This window comes from Hemiscyllium ocellatum, unplaced genomic scaffold (genome assembly GCF_020745735.1).
Source record: "Hemiscyllium ocellatum isolate sHemOce1 unplaced genomic scaffold, sHemOce1.pat.X.cur. scaffold_295_pat_ctg1, whole genome shotgun sequence".
In the NCBI taxonomy this organism is placed as follows: domain Eukaryota; kingdom Metazoa; phylum Chordata; class Chondrichthyes; order Orectolobiformes; family Hemiscylliidae; genus Hemiscyllium; species Hemiscyllium ocellatum.
The window spans coordinates 668,917-690,920 of record NW_026868261.1 but is presented as its reverse complement, the minus strand read 5'-3'; positions in this window follow the sequence as shown (position 1 = coordinate 690,920).

The following is a 22,004-nucleotide window of genomic DNA, read 5'->3' as shown; positions in this document are numbered from 1 at the left end:
GAATCCATAAACCAGGAGCCCCCCTCAGACCCTTAGTCGCACTACCCGGAACACCAATTTACAGACTAGCCAAAGAAGTACACGCAAGACTAAAATACCTAGTAGAAGATTCACAACACTCCATCCACTCCACCCAGGAAGTCCTAAAAATCATCAAAAACGCCAACATAGAGGAAGACGAAGCAATGATCTCATTCAACATAACAGCACTGTTCACCTTCTTTAACATCGACCTGGCAACGGAAACACTTACCACACTTTTAGAAGAGACCAGCACACACACACCAACCACCATCAATCACATTACCAACGAAAACATCATGAAGCTAATGGTCCTGTGCCTCACCACCCACTTCACCTTCAAAAACATAGTCTACAAGCAAACCAACGACACACCCATGGGATCTCGACTTTATCAGGATTCATAGTAGAAGCGGTAATGCAAGGACTAGAACAAACAGCCCTACCAATCATCAAACCAAATATCTGGGTTCGCTACGTAGATGACACTTTTGGCATCACAAAATGAAACAAGATAGAAGAGACATTTAACATCATCAACAACACTCTCACAGGCATAAAGGTCACCAAGGAGGAAGAAACCGACAACAAACTCGCATTCCTGGATGTCACAGTCGAAAGAAAGGACAATGGAGAACTACAAACCTGCATATAGAGAAAACTGACAAACACTGACCAAATACTTAACTACACCAGCAATCATCCCAACCCACACAAACGAAGCTGTATCAGGACACTATTCCAACGAGCCACCACACACTGTAGCTCAGACGAGATACGCAAAACAGCGGAGAACCACCTATATGACGTATTCAAGACGAACAGATACTCAAGAAATACAGTGCGCAGATTCCTCATGGACAAACCACGACAATCAGACCAAACACAGCCAGAAACCCTAACCACCTTACCATACATCAAAGAAGTTTCTCTTCCTCGTAGCCCTACACACGGATGAAAAAATCCACCATGTTGACTGGGACAACACATCTATCCTGGGACAGGCTAAGCAAAGGCATGCAAGAGAATTTCTAGAGGCCTGGCACTCCAACCACAACGCCATAAACAAAACATAGATCTAGATGCCATCAATCAACTCCTCAGAAAACGAACCGGAAATGACATCACCACAACCCCCAGAAACCACATCCAGGAGAAAGATATAAATAGAAAGCAGGAGACAACAGCTTCGCTTCACTTGGAGTTCGCCACTGATGATGTTACCTAGCCAGGTAACGAAACATCTGGATATCAAAACTACAGCTCAAGGAGCAAACATACACCCCAAATCTCAACCTGAGTTACAAGCCTTCACAAACTTTGAGAAAAAAAATGGTGCTATTCAAGTTGGCCAGTATTAATGGAGAGACAAATTATTATCTAAATGGCGAGAAAGTTCAAAGTGCTTAGGTGCAGAGGGTTCTGGATGTCTGCTTGCATATCACAGAAAACCTGCATACAGGTACTGCAAGTAATGAGAAATGCAAGCATAATTTCAGTGTTTACTTATAAAAGGATAGAGTAGGGAGTGTTGGTGTAGCTATGCAAGGCATTTGTGAGGATTCAACTGGAGTCCAGTTTGGGTGTCCTGCAGAATGAGGTATTTACATTGTAGGCAATTCAGAAGAGCTTCATTAGATTGATTCCATATTTGAAGTGTTTGCCTTATGAAGAGAAATTGAGCAGTTTAGGCTTATACTCTCTAGTTAATAAGAATGAAAGGAAATCTCATTGAGTTCTGTAAAATTCGAAAAGTAATTGAAACTGTAGATGTTGGGTGTATTTTTTTTCATGTGGCGCAATCTACAACAAGAGACTAGAGTGTTAGGATGGAGAGATAGCACGAAAAGGGAATAGATGCCGAGTTGACATCAGCCTCATCGAGCTGTTGGATTCCTCACAGATGCTCATTGTTTTTATTCAACTCTTCAACTGTGTTGCATAGAAATGAGGGAGGATTGGGTATCACACAGGAAGCAGGCACTCAGGATAAATCAGTTAGAGAGAGCGTAAGCAGTCGCGCCACACAGTGACCAGCGCTGGGTTCTCAACTATTTACATTCTATATTAATGATCAGGAAGATGGAACAGATATACAGATGCTGCGTTTGGTGATGTCGCTCTGATAAGCAAGAGATTAAATTATCAAGAGAGAGTGGAGAGTCTGCAAATAGATTTAGAGAGGCAAATACAATAGATAATAGTTTGTCAGGTGGAATCTAACATGATATAACCTGTCATTTCATTTACAGAAATAAGGGAAGGCAGTATGTTACTGAAATGGAGCGGGATTACAGGACCTAGTAATACTGTGTACTGGGAGGTTCACTCAGACCCGTTCAGAAATGGGAGGTTTTGCTCCATCCCTGTTTGTCAGCTACCAGACACTCCAAGAGACCCCATTGCTCTCCGTACACATGGAATACTTTGATGTGGTTGATTGATGGTGGGGATGGTGTTTTGAAACCTACATCAAGAGGATGTCCTTTATCCAAGATATATTCATTTCTTTCCACGTGGAGACCCGATGACGATGGGAAATGGCTGACTGCTTCTTAATGAAGAGGCCATGACAGTGGGTATTCACCAACATGTTATACTGTGCATGCGTTACATTAACAGAGAGAGAAATCCTCTCCCCATTAACATGGGTACTCTGCAGATGCACTGTGCACCATCGGAAATCCCACTATACTGGATATACACGGAAGCTCCCTGCTGTGGGAGAAACAATGTGTTTACCTCACCCACCATGTATATCCTCCATCACCGAATGGTGACGTTGATGTTGAGATATTGGGAAATGACGGATGTGTCACCTTGTCCAGCCTGGAATGTTCTGGATCGTAGAAGCTGTATGAGAAACAGTAACCCTAACATCCACTTCCAGCACCAATCTCCCCTGGTGTGAAGCTGGAGGTCGTGTTGAAGGAGGTGGAGGTGATACCATTCTATGACCAGCTCCTTGTTCAATCAGTGTCCCCTCACACTCTGCTCCTGGGTTAAGTGAAGCTTGGGAAGCTGTACCTCGAAAACCCGATGTGGATACCGCAGATCCCTTTCCCCACACACACTCACTGCGTGGTTTCAGAGTTCCCCTCTCTGCAGCCTCTGCTCCATTCGTTGTTCATGTAACAGACGCAGGTGCTGCATCCAGAGTTGGGTCACCAAATCCTCAGGTCTCCCTGCATGTCTGAGGCAGCTCACAGCACATCCTCCAGCAAACCATCCGCAGCCCCTCCACTTAATTTTCAATTACAGGATTCATCACAAATCCCTTGGCTACAAGTGTTGTGGACCAGTCCAGATCTCCCCAAAATATTTTAAGAAAGCCACTTAGACCCAAACCTTTCTTTATTTTGAATATAGATGGGAAATATGTGCGTTCCAGATATGTTGTGACTGGTCAAACCATTCAACATTAAGCAAAATATAATCTATTCAAATGCTTTAGTTAAAATAAAATCAAAGAAAAGAATATTTTGGGAGAGCTTATATGTTGGAACACTTAAACAAACAATAGATATCGTACCTTCTTGGTTTACACTGCTTTGCTTTGTATATTCAAACGCAGATCCTTACAGCAGTTTGCCAATCCCGGAGGTTAAAACATCAACAGAGATCTCAGAGAGAAAAGCAGCTGGGGATCATTTATTGAAACTTCGAACCATTCTGGGATCTCCAACAGCTTCTGAATGCTGCAGCTAAAAACAAAACGAGAAAACCTGGTCTGGGAGAGCTGGCCACTGCCCTTCCATTGTTATCACCGTTTTAATGAAACCTAAAATCTCAATTATTTACTTAAACTGTTTTCAGACAGCAGTTCTGCATCTCTGCCTTTAAAACCTCTCTTCAAAAAAAAACACAAGAGAAAATAAACGTTTTATAATAATAGTATCTTCACAACTCATTCTTTAATAAAATAATCCATCAATACACAAATGTGGATTCATTTTAGACCTCCTAATCTTCCTCTATTAGTAGACGGAAATGCATATATATTACATTGACTCTGAGCATTCAAATGTTCACCACTATTTCGATTTCAGTCATTTTACTCCTGCCACAGAATGCCTTTGTCTTTCTTCATCCAAGTCTCCACAAGGTGTCAAAATTTAGGTTTTCTCGCCCTGTCACCTGGGTAGTTTCAAATTGAATGGTAGCAATAATAAGCTCAATCGAAACAGACTGGTATTTTTCTCCCTAAACTGCTCCAAAAACTTTCAGGGGTCACGATCAGTGAAAAAGATTTGTCTCATGTATGTTATTGGCAATGTAAATCTGAAATGTTGTAACGCCAACACCAAGCCGAAGGCCTCCTTCCCCATTGTGGAATAAATCTGTTGATGTTTCCACTGGACTCTCCAACCACACGTTACATAATGGAGCACTTCTCATATTTTCAATAATCCTTCTGAATGACATAGCTCTCCATGTCTCAGCATAAAAGACTTACATGTTTCCGTCCCTCTTAATGCTCTAACCTCTTTACCTGCTACTACTGGCCTATGCCCAGTAAACCTTACTCTCACAGGCAAATGTTTTAAGAAGATCTCACACATTCTTCAATCTCTCACAGAAACCAAAGTTTGATTTCTGAACTCAATCAGCATCATCAGCCATTTCAGCTTCTCACCTTGCCATTTTAACTCTCAGCTCTTCCACACGAGTTCTCACGACTGCAGGAAGTGAATTGTTGAACTTCTCCAAAATAAGAATCTCTCTAAGAGTGTCTTGGGTTTGTTCTGTTTTTAATACCTTTACCCACTTTTCAAAATTACTTTGTTTGATCCTTTCAAACTCAATGCGCATTTAACCAGGGACCCTTTTTTAAGATTCTGTAATGCTGTCTGTCAGCTTCTGGCACAAGTTTATATGCACTTTCAGTTGGCTTTCTTCACCTCCTCATACTGGCCAGATACCTCATCCGATAGGGATGCAAATACCTATCAGCTTTGATTGGATCAACTAAATCCGCATGGCCACTGGTGTCTGCATTTGCTTAGCCACTTCTCAAACGAAATTCAAAAGGCTTCCCCATCTTTCTCATCAAATTTAGAGAATGCCTGGATGCATTTAAACAGATCCCCATTAGGCCATTTTTTACAATAGGGTTGCTCAACCTCACTATCCTCCTCATCCAGCCGACCGTCTATCTTCATCTCCGCCCTTCTGTCAACTTTCCTCTCTAATTGCTAACTTTTTAAGTTGAAACTCTCTGCTTTTCTTCTGTCCTTTTCTCTCGTTTTCTTCATTTCCCTTTCTTTTATTTCTAAAGTCTGAGTGAAGATTTGTAGCTCGGGTGTCCGTTGTTGTGGTTCTGTTCGCCGAGCTGGAGGTTTTGGTGCAAACGTTTCGTCCCCTGGCTAGGGGACATCATCAGTGCCGTTGGAGCCTCTGTGAAGCGCTGCTTTGATGTTTCTTCCGGTATTTATAGTGGATTGTTCTTGCCGCTTCCGGGTGACAGTTTCAGCTGCAGTGATTTGTATGTGGGGTCCAGGTCGATGTGTCTGTTGATGGATGTTCTTGCCGCTTCCGGGTGTCTGTTTCAGCTGTAGTGGTTTGTATATGGGGTCCAGGTCAATGTGTCTGTTGATGGAGTTTGTGGATGAATGCCATGCCTCTAGGAATTCCAATGCTGTTCTCTGTCTGGCTTGTCCTATGATAGTGGTGTTTTCCCAGTCAAATTCATGTTGCTGGTTGTCTGAGTGTATGGCTACTAGGGATAGCTGGTCGTGTCGTTTTGTGGCTAACTGATGTTCATGGATGCTGATTGTTAGCTATCTTCCTGTTTGCCCAATTTAGTGTTTTGTGCAGTCCTTGCATGGTGTTTTGTAGTTTGGCCCGTGCTGGGTATTGGGTCCTTTGTTCTAGTGAGTTGTTGTCTGAGCGTGGATGTTGGCTTGTGTGCTGTTATGAGTCCTAAGGATCGCAGTAATCTGGCTGTCAGTTCTGAGACCCTCCTGACGTATGGTAGTGTGGCTAGTCCTTTTGGTTGTGGCATGTCCTCGTTCCGTGGTCTATCTCTTAGGCTAATAATACTGTGGCCCGTTTTAGACGTCCACGACAGGGAATTGCCATCCTTGCTTGCAATTTGTCTCGCCCTGTCAGAGTTTTATATATTTCACTTTGATCACCACTCATTTTCCTAAACGGCATGGAATACAAGCCCAGTCGCCCCAAACTCTGCTCCCACAACAAGCCTGTCATCCCAGAGATCAGTCTGGCCATCCTTCACTGCTCTCCCTCAATGTCAGGTTTGTCCTTTATTGGGTAAGGTGATCAAACCTGCACACAATACTGTACAATGTTCGAGATGTGGTCTTACTGTACAGCTGCAGTAAGATATTCTTACTCCTATACTCAATTCTCCTGAAATGAAGGTGAAAACACCATTTATCTTCCTACCTGCTTTCAGTTCCTGAAATATTGCTTTCAGTGACTGGTGTACAGGGAGATCCAGATTCATTTCAATGTCACAGTTCCCCACTTGCCGGGTCTATCTACACTGGACAGCGTGCCAATGCCATTCCCAGTATTGACTTTCGGCTTCAGAACTCATTGCCATATATGTACCGAGACGGATGCGCAGAAATAAACAAAAATGCAGCTAAAGTTCCTTTATAGAGCAACATTTTTAAACCCCGCCCTTTCCAAATGGGAGCCTGCCGTTTTATTGTTCCCATCAATGTGCACAGCATCTCATCTCTACCGATGGTCTCCATCTGCCACGTATTTTCCCAGTAATTTCACTTGTCTCAGTCACTTTAGAGCTTTTTTACATCTCCCTCACCCACCCACGTTCAGTGCTGTCAGCAGAGTTGGGAATATTGCATTTGAGCCCCTCAACCAAAGATATGATATGTATTGGGAATAACTGGGGCCCAAGCCACGATCCTTTCTATATCCTACTAGCTTTCCATTTTTCAAAAAAAAATATATTGTTTCATTCTTTCTCAGTGGTTAGCGCTGCTGCCTCACAGCACCAGGGCCTCGGCTTTTGTTCTGGTGTTGGGTGACTGGCTGCGTAGAGTTCACATTCTCGCCATGTCTGTGTGGGTTTCCTCCCACAGTCCAAAGATGTGCAGGTTTAATGAATTAACCATTGATAAATCACCAATAGTGCTCAGGGATGTGTAGGTTTGGGCGTTCGTCAGGGTAAATACAGGCTGGTAGGGAAATTGGTCTGGGTGGGTTACTCTTCAGAGGGTCGAAGTGGACTTGCTGGTCCCCAGGGCTTGTATCCACACTGTAGGCATTCTACGAATTCTAAATCACTCAAGCAAGGTCCACCCCTTGCTGCCCACAGTTTAAACCTTGAATCTATTATCCCAGGATGACAACCCGTTATACGAATTATAGGGGTAAGAAACATGGTTTTGGCTGTATTGCCCTCATCTGATGCATTGTCATTCATGCTTTAACAGTATTGATAATTATTGGGTTATGACAATACTTCTTAAATGTTGTCACTTTAGCTCAGAAAAACAGACTAATCAGGGTTCACCTTGCCTGAGAGGGTTCAATATCTCACAGGATGAACGCCGAGTCCTCAGCGTCCCAGGCAATAACATGGGATAAAAAAATATCTTAATTGATAGCTTTTATCTGGGCGATCTACTCCCCACAATCTGTGGGGTAGTTGCAATCTGGTTAGCTTGATAAAAAGTCGCTTATGGTGCCAAATAAAACAGATAAACCAGCCATAAAGTCTCTTAAACATCTGTCTGGGAAACATCAAAGGAAGCATTCACAAGGGGTATAGCAATTAAGGAAGGACATTCATTTTAAGAACAGCTTTCCGACCTAGCTAGGATATATTGGATTTGCCTCCCATCTTTGAAGGTCTTGTTTAATTTTGTTAAACAAATCGACATAGTTCACGTTAAATAAATGATCAAAGACGGATTAAATGAATACACCGAAATCGGGTCCTTCCCCACCCTACACCACCCCCCGTGACCATTCAAAAGGAAACCAGGATTTGCCCTCAACATCAGGTATTTCCCCAATATCTCCCATAGGCACGGCCTCCAACTTTGTAAAATTAATCTTAAAGCCCGAAAAAGTGACAAGCGAATTAATGCATTGCATCACGTGAGCTACCGAAATTGTGGGATTTGACAAAAACATAAGACCATCTGCATACAACATAATCTTATGTTACTTCTATCCCACTTCTGGGGCAGGTATGTTGGGATAATATTCCTAATTGCGCAGGATGCCACCGAATCTAGGATTGTTGCAGGGATGGGGAAGAGATCAACCCTCGAGTGCAATTTCTGCGGGTTAAAGAAGAAAATAAAATCCCTACTTGTGAGGCAGATTTGCCTCCAGACATCCACCAGCTCTAGTTCTGCACACAAATCCATTAATTGCTTACATTATAACGAGGATGTTGGGGGACCTTTGGATATTCTGTCCACAGTAGGGCCATAAGACAGTCGAAATTTCCTTCTACAATAATGTGCCACGATGCAAGATAACTTAATTTGGGAAAGGCATCTTCCAGGAGCTTGAGAGGGTGCACCGGGTGGCAATAAACAATCAAAATAATGTATTAATTCCCATAATTCAAGGCTTTGAGGATTACGATCCTACCATGGGTGTTTAATATAATCTAGTAATTTAAATGGAATATTCTTCCTATCCATTATGATTTTCCCCCACTCTTAGTATTAAAACATGAGAAATAAACCCGATCAAACCCTCCCTGCTGTAACGTCAAACGTTCCTTGTAATCAAGGTGCATCTCCTGCAACAGGACAACATTCACTCTCTCTTTTGTAAGACGATAAAGTACATTTTTCCTCTTGAATGGCAGATGGCTCCTCTTAATGTTCCAGGTACACCGTTTAAGCACATCATTATCCATAACATACTGGAGCAACATTTGAACTAGAGAGAATTTCATATTGAATTACACATCGCTATGCATTGATGACAAAAGACTCATCGAGCTTAAATCTGTACAAACTAAAACTACTGCAACTAACAAGCTCTCAAAACTTTCCAAAGCTAAAAACATTTTAAAAAATGAAACAAAATCCAAAGTACCAATGACACTTGATAGAGTTTTCTCAACTGCACCCCCCCCCCCCACCCCACCCAATGGGAACGCTTACATATCACAAAACTTTATCTTCTGCCCGCTTCCAATATGGCATCCAGGGCAATTAATAACAATTATTAGGTGGGACACTTAGTCATCACAACTACATTTGTAACTCGCTCCAGCTTGAGCCACACCCCAGACACAAGAAAAGAAAGAGGAAAGAGAAAAAGTGTAGTAATAGTATGAAGAAGTTAAAAGTGAGTATTCTACCAATCCCCGACTATAATTTAACACTGGTTAATACTAGAAAAATCCAACAAAATTTCTTTAAGAGAGAAACATGATTATCTCAACATCCAGCTGATCTTAAAATGTCCACAAAGTTTTTGCTTTCTCTGGAGAGTCAGACAAGTTCATTGATCCATTCAAAGCAATACGAAGCACCGTTGGGAACCGTAAGGAATACTGAATCCTGAGTTCCATTACTCTTCTCTTGACGTCATCACAACATTTTCTTTTCTGAATCACCGCCACTGAAAAGTCCTGAAAAACCATAATCCTGGAGCTCTCATGAATTAAAGCCATCCGAATATACATTGAGCTTCCATCAGTCTTCCATCAGTTTTGAATTATATTCCTGGATGTTCTGGAGCCGTGTCATTTGTTACTACTGTCTACATTTTCCACAGATCGTACATTCGGGCCAATCCCCGATAATCCTCGACTCCATTGTTATTTATGAACCTTCTGTCTGTGCCTCAAAAAATATTCAATATCTTCGCCTTTAATGATTTGTGGGGAAGAGAGTTACAAAGACCCACAACACTGAGAAAACAAAAACAAAACACAAGCTCTGAGTGTGAGATTAGTTTTTCTTTGTCTCCTTATCTGTGGAAGGACATAATTATATTGGAAGTAGTTCGGAGATGTTTCACTTCACGTATTCCAGGAATGAGTACCTGATATTACGAAGGCTTTAACAGGTCACTGTTGGAAACACAGGTGATCTTATTGAAACATACAAGACCGAGAGGAGAGTGGATCAAATAGATACCTACTGGGTATAGTCCAAATTTGTTGTCATTTTTAAAGACTATCTTCAGTGTGGAAGCAGCATATCCCATCCGTTAAGTCCACACTGACCCTCCAAACAGCATTCCCCCCAGACCTGCCTGCCCTTCACTATCCATGTAACCCTTCATTTCCCATGACTAACCTACCCGTCCCTGGGCACTATGGGAAATTTAGCATGGCCAATCCACTGTATATCTTTGGACTGTGGGGGGAAATTGGAGCATTGTGAGGAAACCCCACACTGAGCGTCGCCCGAGTTTGGAATTGAACCCAGCTCCATGGTGATGGGATGTAGCAGTGCTAATCACAGATCCACCATGCACACGCGTTAGTTCTATTAGTTAATTGTGGCTGACAAAATAAATCTGCCTGACTTGTTCCTGTCACTGAACCTGACCCAGTCTGAGACCTTTATCATTGGCCATATCACCAACCTGGTTACATTTAAAATTTGTTGGGAGCAGTGGAGGAGTGGGAATAGAAAAAGAAACAGTGACTCCCTCTAATCTCAGTCAGAGCAGGAATTAGGAGAAATTCACCAAGTCGGATTTCATTCAAGCGGGAATTCTCTTTCCCAGAAGTTTGGGATGGCTGAATCTTTATATTATATTGAGCTTGGTTTCACCTGATTGCAACAGACAGGTGAATCAGGGATAATGGCGCATGGAGAGAGAAGTGTAGTTGGGACCACAATGAGATGAACTTATTTACTGGTAGAGTAGTGTCAAGGGCCGAATGGCCCACTCATATCCCTCAGCCCTGTGTTCTGATGTTCCATTCAGCCCTTCGGACCTGATACGGAGGGAAATATCGAGGCCACTCCGATGGTGAGGTGTAGTTATGGAAATGTACTTGGAAAATCCAGGCTGGGTCAGGAACGGACCCCCACACCCAATCCCTCTTTCCAGGCTTCCCCTCTCTGTAACTTCTGCTCCAGATGTTGGTCATGTTACAGACCCAGATTCGCTGGGAATACAGCCCCATACCCCACCCGGGGTGAACTCAAACAGATCATCTGCTCTCCCTGAGTGCAACATTGTATAACACAGCTTCCAGGAAAAGACCCATTTACTTTCCAAAAGCATAACATGTGAAATTAATAAATAGGAACAAGAGTAGGCCATTCGGCCCATCAAGCTAACCCTGTCATTTAATAACAACATGGCTGATCTACTCCAGGGCTCAACTCCACTTTCTTGCTGACTCCTTGCATCCCTCCACACCTCTCTGGGTTAGGGAATTCCAGCCATTCACTACCTTCGGAGAGAAGACATCACTTGGCATCTCAGATTGAAATCGATACTCCTTATTCAGTACTTATATCCTCAAGTGCGACAATCTGCCCAGGAATTGAAACAACTTCTCAATATCTGCCTTCTCAAGCCCTTTCTGTGTCTTGTATATTTCGGCAGTATCACTCCTCATTCATTTAACCCCCAATGAATAATCACCTCACCATTATAGAGGTTCTCAATAACTCAACCTTTTTATCCCAGGAAGCTGCCTAATGTCCCAACCTAGTTACTTGCTGCATCAGCATGCTGACGTTATGTTTCATACACAGGAACCCTCCAATCCCTTTGTACTGCTCCTTGTTTGGGAGTCCTCTCCGTTAAAAAAAAAACAGCCTACCTTTTGATTCTCAGTTTCATCAACAAACTCGGATGTATATTACACACAACTCCTTCTTTCAGGCTGTCAGTATAGATTGTCAATAACTGATGCCATCGGATTCATAGCTGTGGTACTCCAGCAGATAAACATATATCATAAAGATCCATTAATCCTGACTCTCCGATTTCTATGTGTTAACCAATCACCATCGCATGTTAATACATCATCCGTCATCCTACGATCTTCTGGCTTGAGTAAGATCTTTTATTTGCGGAAAATTTTTGGAAAGCCTCTCGTCTACCAGATTCCCCCATATCAAATTCGCTTGTTACATTTTCAGGCATCTCCAGAAAAAGATTGCATGATCTTACAGGGCAAAATATAACTTCCCTTTCACGAAACCACACTGACTCTGTATGAAGCTTTCCTCAATGCCCATGCTGGCCAGGTTTTCCAAACTATACTAGCTCCATCTGCTTTCATTTGGCCCATATGCCTCTAAATGTTTCCCATTCATATGTGTGTCCAAATGAGTTTCAAATGTTGGAGCTGTACATGGATTTACCACTCTTCCTCTGGCAGCTCATTCCATTTCCACACCACCCTCTGTGTAAAAACATTGTCTCTGTGTCCCTTGTAAATGCTCCCCCTTTCAACTTAAGCCTATGCCTTCTATGGTTGAACTCTCCCATCCTGTGGAAAAACCCTTGGATATTCACCTGATCCATACCTCTCATGATTTCATAAACTTCTGGAATGTCAGCCCCACAACCTTCTACACTCCATCTGATACTAACTTCAAGAACATACATTTTAAGTTAAGTACTGCAAATTTGAAACTATATGAAACATGACAGTAAAACAGTACTCAGCCCAAACTTCATACTGTTATTTGTCTTTCTCCATATTAAATACTGATGCAGCATGAAATGCTTACAAGTGACAATAAGAGGTCAAGCACCTGAATTTATTTGTCTAAAGGGGGTGATGATCTCGACAATGAAAAAGTATCTATGGCCAGATCTATATAAGACCATATCTTCAAAATGTCCCCTTCTGGCCTCCCTATGGCCTTGCGTGCTTGTGTCTTGCTTACCTTGCACTCAATAGAGAGAACTCCTTTCCCCCAGTTACACCTTAATTTAAACCCGCTTTACATACTCTTCATTTATCTTTTGTCACACTCTCTTTTCCCTGTCACCCATTCCCCATCTCTGGCACGGGGTTTAAAACCACATTTTCTAATCATTTTCAGTACTGAAGAAGTCTCACACTAGACTTGAAACACTAACTCTGTTTCTCTGTCTCTGCAGATGCTGACAGACCTGCTGTGTTTATCCAGAAATGCATAGGGGCATAGAACAAATTTTCAGTTAAACAAATAACGATCGATACTGGACATAGAGTACCAAAAATTGCTGGAGAAACAGGGAGCTTTGTAGAAGGTTCACTGGACCTGCAAGTTTATATCTGTATTCACTCCAGAAAATGCTGCAACATCTTCAGCAATTTCTTCAGCAATTTCTGTTTTTGAACAATTTACAACGACATATGTTAAAGATGCCCAAACATTCTGTCCAACATGGAGCACCGTACACTGGGAACTGAACAATAACGCATAAGTTCCTTGACTCTGAAACTGCAGAAGGCTGGCATCACTGACACTGCGGAGTTCAGAATCATCGTCAGGGAGAAGAACAGAAGGAAACACATTCACTTCAAATACTGAAGATGGTATTACTGAAAGGAAAAGATTCAGATTAATACCTTAAATTGATTGAGTGAAAGTAACAAATTGGAGGCGTGACAACAAGGAAAGAATTTCAGCAGAATGAGAATATGAAAATGGAAGGGTTGCCGCACCAGAAACCAGAGTAGGTCAGTGAATACAGAGCTGTTGGGGGAATGTGTCTCGGTGTGAACTGGGGGATAGTCAGTGGAATTGAATTGTAGACATTGCAGCTTAAACTGGGTTATCATCTGATGCTGTAGATCACAGCAGCAGCAGAAGCAGAATTGTATTCAATGACAATCTGCAACCTTTCGCTCAAGATAATCTCTCAGTACACTATCACCATCAAGCAGATCTATGGTTCAGTGCCGAGTGTGGGTGAACATGCCAGGGTCAGTACCATGTGTACCTTTACCTGAAGACAACCCATCAAAATTACCACAATTGACTGGTTGCATTCGAAACAGCAGAACTAACATCTGGTACAGAGGCAGAAATGATCCCACGACTAACAAATCTGATCTAAGCTCTGTCATCCTGCCAAATATAAGCATAAATGTCGATGGACCATTAAACAAGTTACTGGAGGAGAGGACTCCATAAATATCCCCATCCTAAATAATGGAACCGTTCTGTACATCAGTGTAAAAATCAATTATGTGGTGTCTGCACTATCCTCAGCCAGACATGTTGAGTCAATGATCCACTTCACCCTGTCATGATGCCCACAGAATCACAACTAATTCGATTCGTTGCGCGTGACATGAAGAAACAGCTGAACACAGTAGATACGACAAAGGTAATGGGCCCTGACCCCATTCCTGCAATAGGACTGAAGAGTTGTGCTACACAACAAGCCGTGTCCCTGGGGAAGCTGTTTCATTCCAGCTCCAACTCTGACATCTCCCTGGCAAAGTGGAAAATTACTCAGCTATGTCCAGTTCCCTAAGAGGGGAATAAATACAATCAGACCAATTATCACCCCATCAGTCCCATCACGACAGTCAAAATTGGTTGGAGTTCTTTTCTTAACAGAGTTGTCAAGCAGCTCAGTGTGGTTTCCAATAGGTCCCCATGCGGAGAAAGTGCTGTTGTGGAATTGTCATTGGATTATTAATACAGACCAGGCTAATGCTTGAGCAGCTGGTGGAATAATAAAAACAAGTATTAACATATCGAGCTGTAAAAGCTGGTGTCAGTAACAGTGATCTTGTGTCCAATGTTGATTGGAAACATCTATCTCCTTCCCAATATACTTTCAGGAAGTGAGTCTCCCGTGCTTTCCTGGTCTGGCCTAAAAGTGACTCAAGACACACAGACATGTGATAAACTCTTCAATGGTCTCTGAAACAGCCAAGCAAGACACTCAATTGTATCAACTGGTCTGAGCTCTTAAAGGATATACCTGATGAGAACAGCCGGCCCCAACCTTGGTGTCAGAAAAGGGTATGGGAAACATAGTCCTGTTGACCCTGCAGAGACCTCCACCCTAACATCTGATGGTTTGTGACAACATTTACAGAGCTTTCCCACAGACTGCACAGTAACATAGGGAAATGAGTACTTCACACAACACATTGAGCTTTCCCTGTGCTAGTTAATGGCTAAACATCTCCTTCATGCAGTTTTACCCATACAATATTCGTATGCCTTAATATGGTTAAACATTGTGAAATATAAAATGAGAACTGCTGGAGTCCCTTCAGCACAACAATTTTGCTCCTCCATTCAATATACAGGCAGTTCTCAGATAACGCGTGTTGATTAAATATAATTTGGCCGCAATGTGATTCATGAACCTTTATCCATGAAGTGAACTCTCATTCACTGTGACGCGATTCCTTGCCGGGAACCAGCTGAACAGCAAAACCCAGCCTCAGGATCCTCTGCCTGCAAAATGTACAATCAATGTGTTCAGCTAAAACAGGAATACAATCCGCTTTGGAAGCCTTGAAACTGAGCCTGAAACCGGGAATTGTAGTCTACATTTAGAAAGAACTTTATTTCAAACAGTGGGAGAATCTTGAGGAGAACTGAAATTTCCCCATCGGCATCACGTGGTCAGTCAACCACATGCGCTTTCTGGAGAAGAGTGTGGTGAAAGGTACACTGCTGTAGTCAGTGACTGTAGTTTGAAAGTGTTACATTTAGAGGACAGTTTCATGACAATAAGTGATTTAAAGATGTATTTTAGACTGTGCTAGTGTGTGTTAGACTAAAATTAATTTTTGCCTTTACTGATATTTTGGGGGGTTCGTCCCTTGCCCTCTTTTTCTCATAGACCCCATTATTAATATTGCGCGATTTTCTACAAAACGGTGTTGCAAAGGAACACAGCTGCTGCGCCATTGGAGAAAAACCTGGACTGATAGCTGATCTATCTTCACACGATACTCCTGCTCTCTCCCTACCCCTCAAATTTCCAGAAATCCTTATTTATATTCAGCGCCTTGATTTCCACAGCCTGATCTGGGAAAGAGTACCCCTGGTTCGCCAGTCTCTGAGTGCAGACATTTATTCTCATCTCAATGCAAAGTGGCCTGTCTGTACCTAACACTGTGGTCCTTTGTTTTAGACGTCCACGCCAGGGAATTACCATCTCTGCTTCCAATCTGTCTTGCCCTGTCAGAGTTTTATATATTTCACTGTGATCACCACTCATTTTCCTAAACGGCATAGAATACAAGCCCAGTCGCCCCAAACTCCGCTCCAACAACAAACCTGTCATCCCAGAGATCAGTCTGGTCATCCTTCACAGCTCTCCCTCAATGTCATGTTTGTCCTTTATTGGGTAAGGAAACCAAAGCTGCGCACAATACAGTACAATGTTCGAGATGCGGTCTCACTAAAGCCCTGTACAGCTGCACTTACTCTTACTCCTGTACTCAATGCCCCTAAAATGAAGGTGAATACACCATTTATCTTCCTACCTGCTTTCTGCTCCTGCAATATTGCATTCAGTGACTGGTGTACAGGGAGATCCAGATTCACTTCAATGTCACAGTTCCCCACTTGCTGGGTCTATATACACTGGTCAGCGTGCCAATGCCATTCCCAGTATTGACTTCTGGTTTTGGAACTCATTGCCCTACATGTACCGAAAGGGCTGCACAGAAATAAACAAAAATGCAGCTTAAGTTCCTTCATAGAGCAACATTTTTCAACCACGCCCTTTTTCAAATGAGAGGCTGCGATTTTATTATTCCAATCAATGTGCACAACATCTCATCTCTCCCATTGGTCTCCACCTGCCACGTATTTTCCCAGTAATTTCACTTGTCTCGGTCACTTTGGAGCTTTTTTACATCCCCCTCACCCACTCACATGCTGTCATCGTTCAGTGCTGTCAGCAGAGTTGGGGATATTGCATTTGAGCCCCTCAACCAAATATATGGTGTGTTTTGGGAATAGCTGGGGCCAAAGCCACGATCCTTGCTATATCCTACTAGTCTTCCATTTAAAAAAAATATTGTTTTATTCCTACTCAGTGTTTCCAGCCTGCTCTCCCATTCTAAAACCATGACCATATATTAGCCTCAATCCCACAGGATTCGAATTCGCACAATAGGCTTGGGGCTTTATCAAAACACTTTCTGAAATTCGACTCGTATTGCATTGAAAGCTTCTCCATAATTTTGCTAAAAGCCACTTTCTCAAATATGACTCCCATTTCCTAAATCTCTGTTGACTTTGTCGATGCCCATTAATGTCAGTCCAATACTTTCTTTAGACCGGTTAGTTGCTAATTTCATTACATTCCCTTTTTCTCGCCAGACTAAAGATCCCTAGTATTGCTAAGAAGTTTTCTTTTTTGTTTTGTTTTCCTCTGTGGTGGCAGACCTGAAGCATTTTGTCCATAGTTCTGCTATTTCCCGGTCCTCAATTATCTGGTATCAAACAGTAAGAAAACTGCACATTTCTTTCTCTTAATTTTGCCATTGACATATTTTCAGAAAATATTACAAGTTCTGTCTTAAAAACTTTGTTAAGAGATTCTTCAGAAACCTATCAATTCCTATTTTAAGGTACTCAGTGATTGACCTTCTACAGCCATACAATCACAGCAGCAAAGATGCTTTATCATCAGAAATACAGCACGGTCTAAATGAGGCCCATTTGCCAACACAATACCCATAACCACACTCGCATCAGATGACTGCCTACAATGGGAAGGTTTGCTCAATCTGCGTGTGTGTGTGTGTGTGTGTGTGTGTGTGTGTGTGTGTGTGTGTGTGTCATCAGAGACTGAGGGAGAGAGTGTGCACGTGCCCGATTGGCGTGGTTGAATGTGAAACATTGTTTGAGAAGGAACGCACATGGAGGAAACTATTTTAAATACGAACCACTGACAGGCTTTTATTTAATCGACAGAGAGAGAATGAGAGAATTTTCATGGACAGAAGAGATAAAGTGTTTGAAAATGTTAAAATAAAAGCATTGCCATAAAAATAGCAATATATATCCGGGTGCACATGAATGACAGTTGGATGGGAGGTTGGTGTGTGTTCGAATCAGATTTGCTTCAACAGGTTTGAAGTCGGGAGCGTCAGCAGCAGATTATTAACTTCATTAAGGCTGTATTTTATAACTCAAAGTTCAAACAGGCGATGAAATAAGCCAATCAGATACATTGTGGAGTGGTGAGTATTTCAAGTTAGAAATGGACAGGGCATGGTGTCAGGAATCAGCTCATGGTCAAATGGATCTCCCACAGTTTTGACTCGCCTGCTTCAGCCGCAGACATTAGTCAGGGATGGGTTGGAAACACTGGAATGAAGTGGAGTTTGTAACCAGAAGAGTAGGCAGTGACCTACATGCTCTTAATATTTAAATAACAAAGACAAAGATACAGTATCTTGCGGTTATCTGCTGAAACTGAGTAGGTCAACACAGACACCCATGAGTAACATTGCCAGAGCAGAGGGAGGCAGTAATTGAACACCTTCATTGATATAGTTAGTAGTGGTCTGTAGAGTGAATATCTGGATTCAGAGTTTCAACAGGAACAATAATAGCGGATAGAAGTGTAGACTATATGAAAGAACAGTAACACAGTCATAACTAGTTTATAGAAAAAAATGAACAGTGACACTTACTAGGAACACCAATGACAGCCAGGAAGGGATAATAAAAATATTGAATAATGAGAAGAGCGTAATAGATCTTCGAGGATAATGGCCACCAATAATATGTAGAAAGACACCAAACATTATAGGATAAACTCCTGTCTATTGTTGGAATATTCCAGTCTAATTTTCTCAGATTATGATCCATTGTTGGCACATTCCGGTGTAATGTTCTCAGATTATGATCCATTGTTGGAACATTCCAGTCTAATGTTCTCAGATTCTGATCTCTCCTCCCCCTCTCTCTGGATCTGCTGATCCCTGTCAGTGCTGTCGGTGATGGTCCCGCTTATGTTATGGAATAACACATTGAACGGCGCCCAATTATATTTAAAAGATGGAAACTCTCCACTGGGATAATTAGTATCCATCGAGACTGGCATTAATCACAGTCAATGAACAAATAGGATCAGTTATCCTGTTCCATACATCACTTTTCATATCACAATAAAAGGGAACATTTACTGGTTTTGGATAGAATGGATGAGGGTTGCTGAGAGATGGACCATAAATCTTACAATTTTTATTTATTTTTCCTTGCGTACGAGATTATTAACAGAACACTGCATGGGTCTATATGTGTTCCACTCTGTTTATGGAAGAAAACTGTTATAAAATAACAGATCGGCTACATTAAAAAAAACGTCGGATGGGTAAGTTTCTAGATGCCTGAACGTACAGTATGATACTTACTGACCAGCGTGAGGCTATGCCACGTTTTAATGCCCTGTTTTCAAATCCTTTCATAACTTGAGACAGAGCACTGAGACTGCTGCTCAGCAACAGGCCGAAGCAATTCTGTCCCTATGGACCTCTTACAGAGAGATAAGAGAAGGCCATTCAGCCAAGAGTAGCCTGTTGCTACTTGAAAAGGTGGAACTCTGGAATATTAGCACACTTTGCCAAAAAATCATTCAAAATAACAGGATTTGTCGCTGCAGCTGTATGAGGTGTCACTGAGAGGGCACCTGGAGTTCATTGTTTCTGTAACTGAGAAGGGATGGATCTCCATCAGATACAGTTTATTGGTTTCTCGTAATCCAGGGGTTGATGTGTCATTTCATGTCTTGTGGCTATTATACAGGGACAGGAGGATCCCATGCAGTCTCTCGAGCCTGTTACAGAGGAGCAGGAAGTGTTTATTTAACATTTCAAGTCTGTTACGCATAAATATTACGTTTAAACTAGTTATGGAATAGGAAAGACCTGATGTAAACAATAAGGTTCTAACTTTGAACAAGGATAATTTTGGAAGTGTTAGTTGAGCCCTGTGAAAGGCTAATAGGAATACTCGATTTGCAGGTAAAGTGATGGTTGGTAAATGCAAGGCCATCAAAACTTGGTTTCAGAGAGTCCAGAGCCAACGTGTTCCCATTAGTGAGATGGGCAAGGCTGGTGAGTGCAGAGAGTGCTGGATGGGTAGACATATTGATGCGCTGATCAAGGTAAGAAAGGAGGCATATGTCAGGTAAACAGAACTGAAATCAAGTGGATGCCCAGAGGATAAGGGCAGTAAGTGTATAGTCAATGGGGAAATCGGGCTAGAAAAATGTGAATACGAGTTGGCTTTAGAAATAAGGTTAACGAGGTATTGAAGAAATTCTACAAATCCTTTCATGGCAAAAGATTAACTAGGGAGGAATAGGCTACCTTAAAGATCAGTAAGGCTACCTATGTGTGGAACCACAAGAGATGGGAGGGATATGAAACGAGTATTTCTCCTCAGTATTTAATGTGGAGGGAGTTACAACAGCGAGAGAATGAGGAAATGTATAGTGATATCTTGAAAAGTGTCTATATTACAAGGACGTGTTGGACATTTTAAAACACATAAAGGTGAACAAATCCTTGGGACCTGATCAGTTGTATCTCAGACATTTGTGGGAAGCTGGGAAAGAGGTTTCTCTGCATTTTGCTGATATATTTGTATCATTGATTTCCACAGGGGAGGTGCCAAAATACTGGAGGGCTGCTAATGTAGTGTCATCATTTAAGAAAGGAAGGAAAAACCATGTAAATATAGACTGGTAAGCCTGACATCAATTGTGACTAAATTGTTGGAGGGGGTTTTGAGAGAAAGGATGTATACGCATTTGGAAAGACAAGGACTGAAGAGGGCTTTGTACATTGGAGATCACGTCTCACTGACTCGGTGGAATTTTTTGAGGAAGTGATGAAGACGATTGATAAAGACAGGCCAGTGGATGTTGTCTTTATGGAATTCAGTAGGAAAACCAACATGTTCTGTAGACTGGTTAGCAAGGTCAGACTGCCTGGGATCCAGGGAGAGTTCGCCATTTAGATCCAACATCTTCTGGAATATCGGAGACAGGGCGTGACACTGGATATTTGTTCAATGACCTTGGAGACCTGTGACCAGTGGCGTGCCGCGAAGATCAAGAGTGGGTCCACTGCCTTTTGTCACTAATACAAATCATTTGCATTTGAGTATATGAAGTATGGTCAGTAAGCTTGCAGATAATACCAAATTTGGTGGTGTAGTCGACTGTGAAAAATGATATCTCCGAACAAGGGGAAAGTTGATTAGGTGAGCCGAGGGGTGGTGGATGGAGTTAAATTTACATAAGTATGAGGTGTTGCATTTTGGCAAGACAAATTAGGGCAAGATATGTAGGTAGGGTTCTGTCGAAAGTTGCCACTCAAAGAGAACTCAATTTAAATTATCGAATACCTACAGTGAGTAAACAGCCTATTCGGCCCATCTAGGCCACACCGACCCTCTAAACAGTATCCTACTGGAGAAACCCCTACTCTGTCCGTCTGAGCCTGCATTTCCCATGGCTAATCCACCTCGCCTACACATCCCTGGGCACTTGTGGCAATTTAGCATGGCCAATCTACACTTGCCTGGATATCTTTGTACTGTGGCAGAAAACATAGCACCCGGAAGAAACGCACGCAGACACGGGGAGAATGTGCAAACTCCACACAGGCAGTCATTCAAGGATGGAGTGAAACCCAGAACGCTGTGCTCTGAGGTAGTAATGCTAGTCATTGAGCTATTGTGTCACCTTGTGGTGCAGGTTCTCAGTTCCTTGAAAGTGCCGTCACAGGTAGACAGCGCAGTGAAGAAGACACTTGGTGATCTTCCCTTTATTGGTGAGTGCTTTGAGTTTATGTGTTTGCAAGACATGTTGCCCCTGTCCAGGACATGGGTTTGGCCACTTTTGTAATGTTGCCTTTTTTTTCTGGTCTCCCTGCTGTCGGAAAGATGTTGTCAAACTTGAAAGGGTGCAGAAGATTTTTAAGAATTTTGCAGATGTTGGAGGGTTTGAGCTACAGGGAGAGTTTGAATAGGCTGGGGCTATTTTCAAGTGTTAAGGCTGAGGGGTGACCTTAAAGAGGTTTATAAAATCATGAG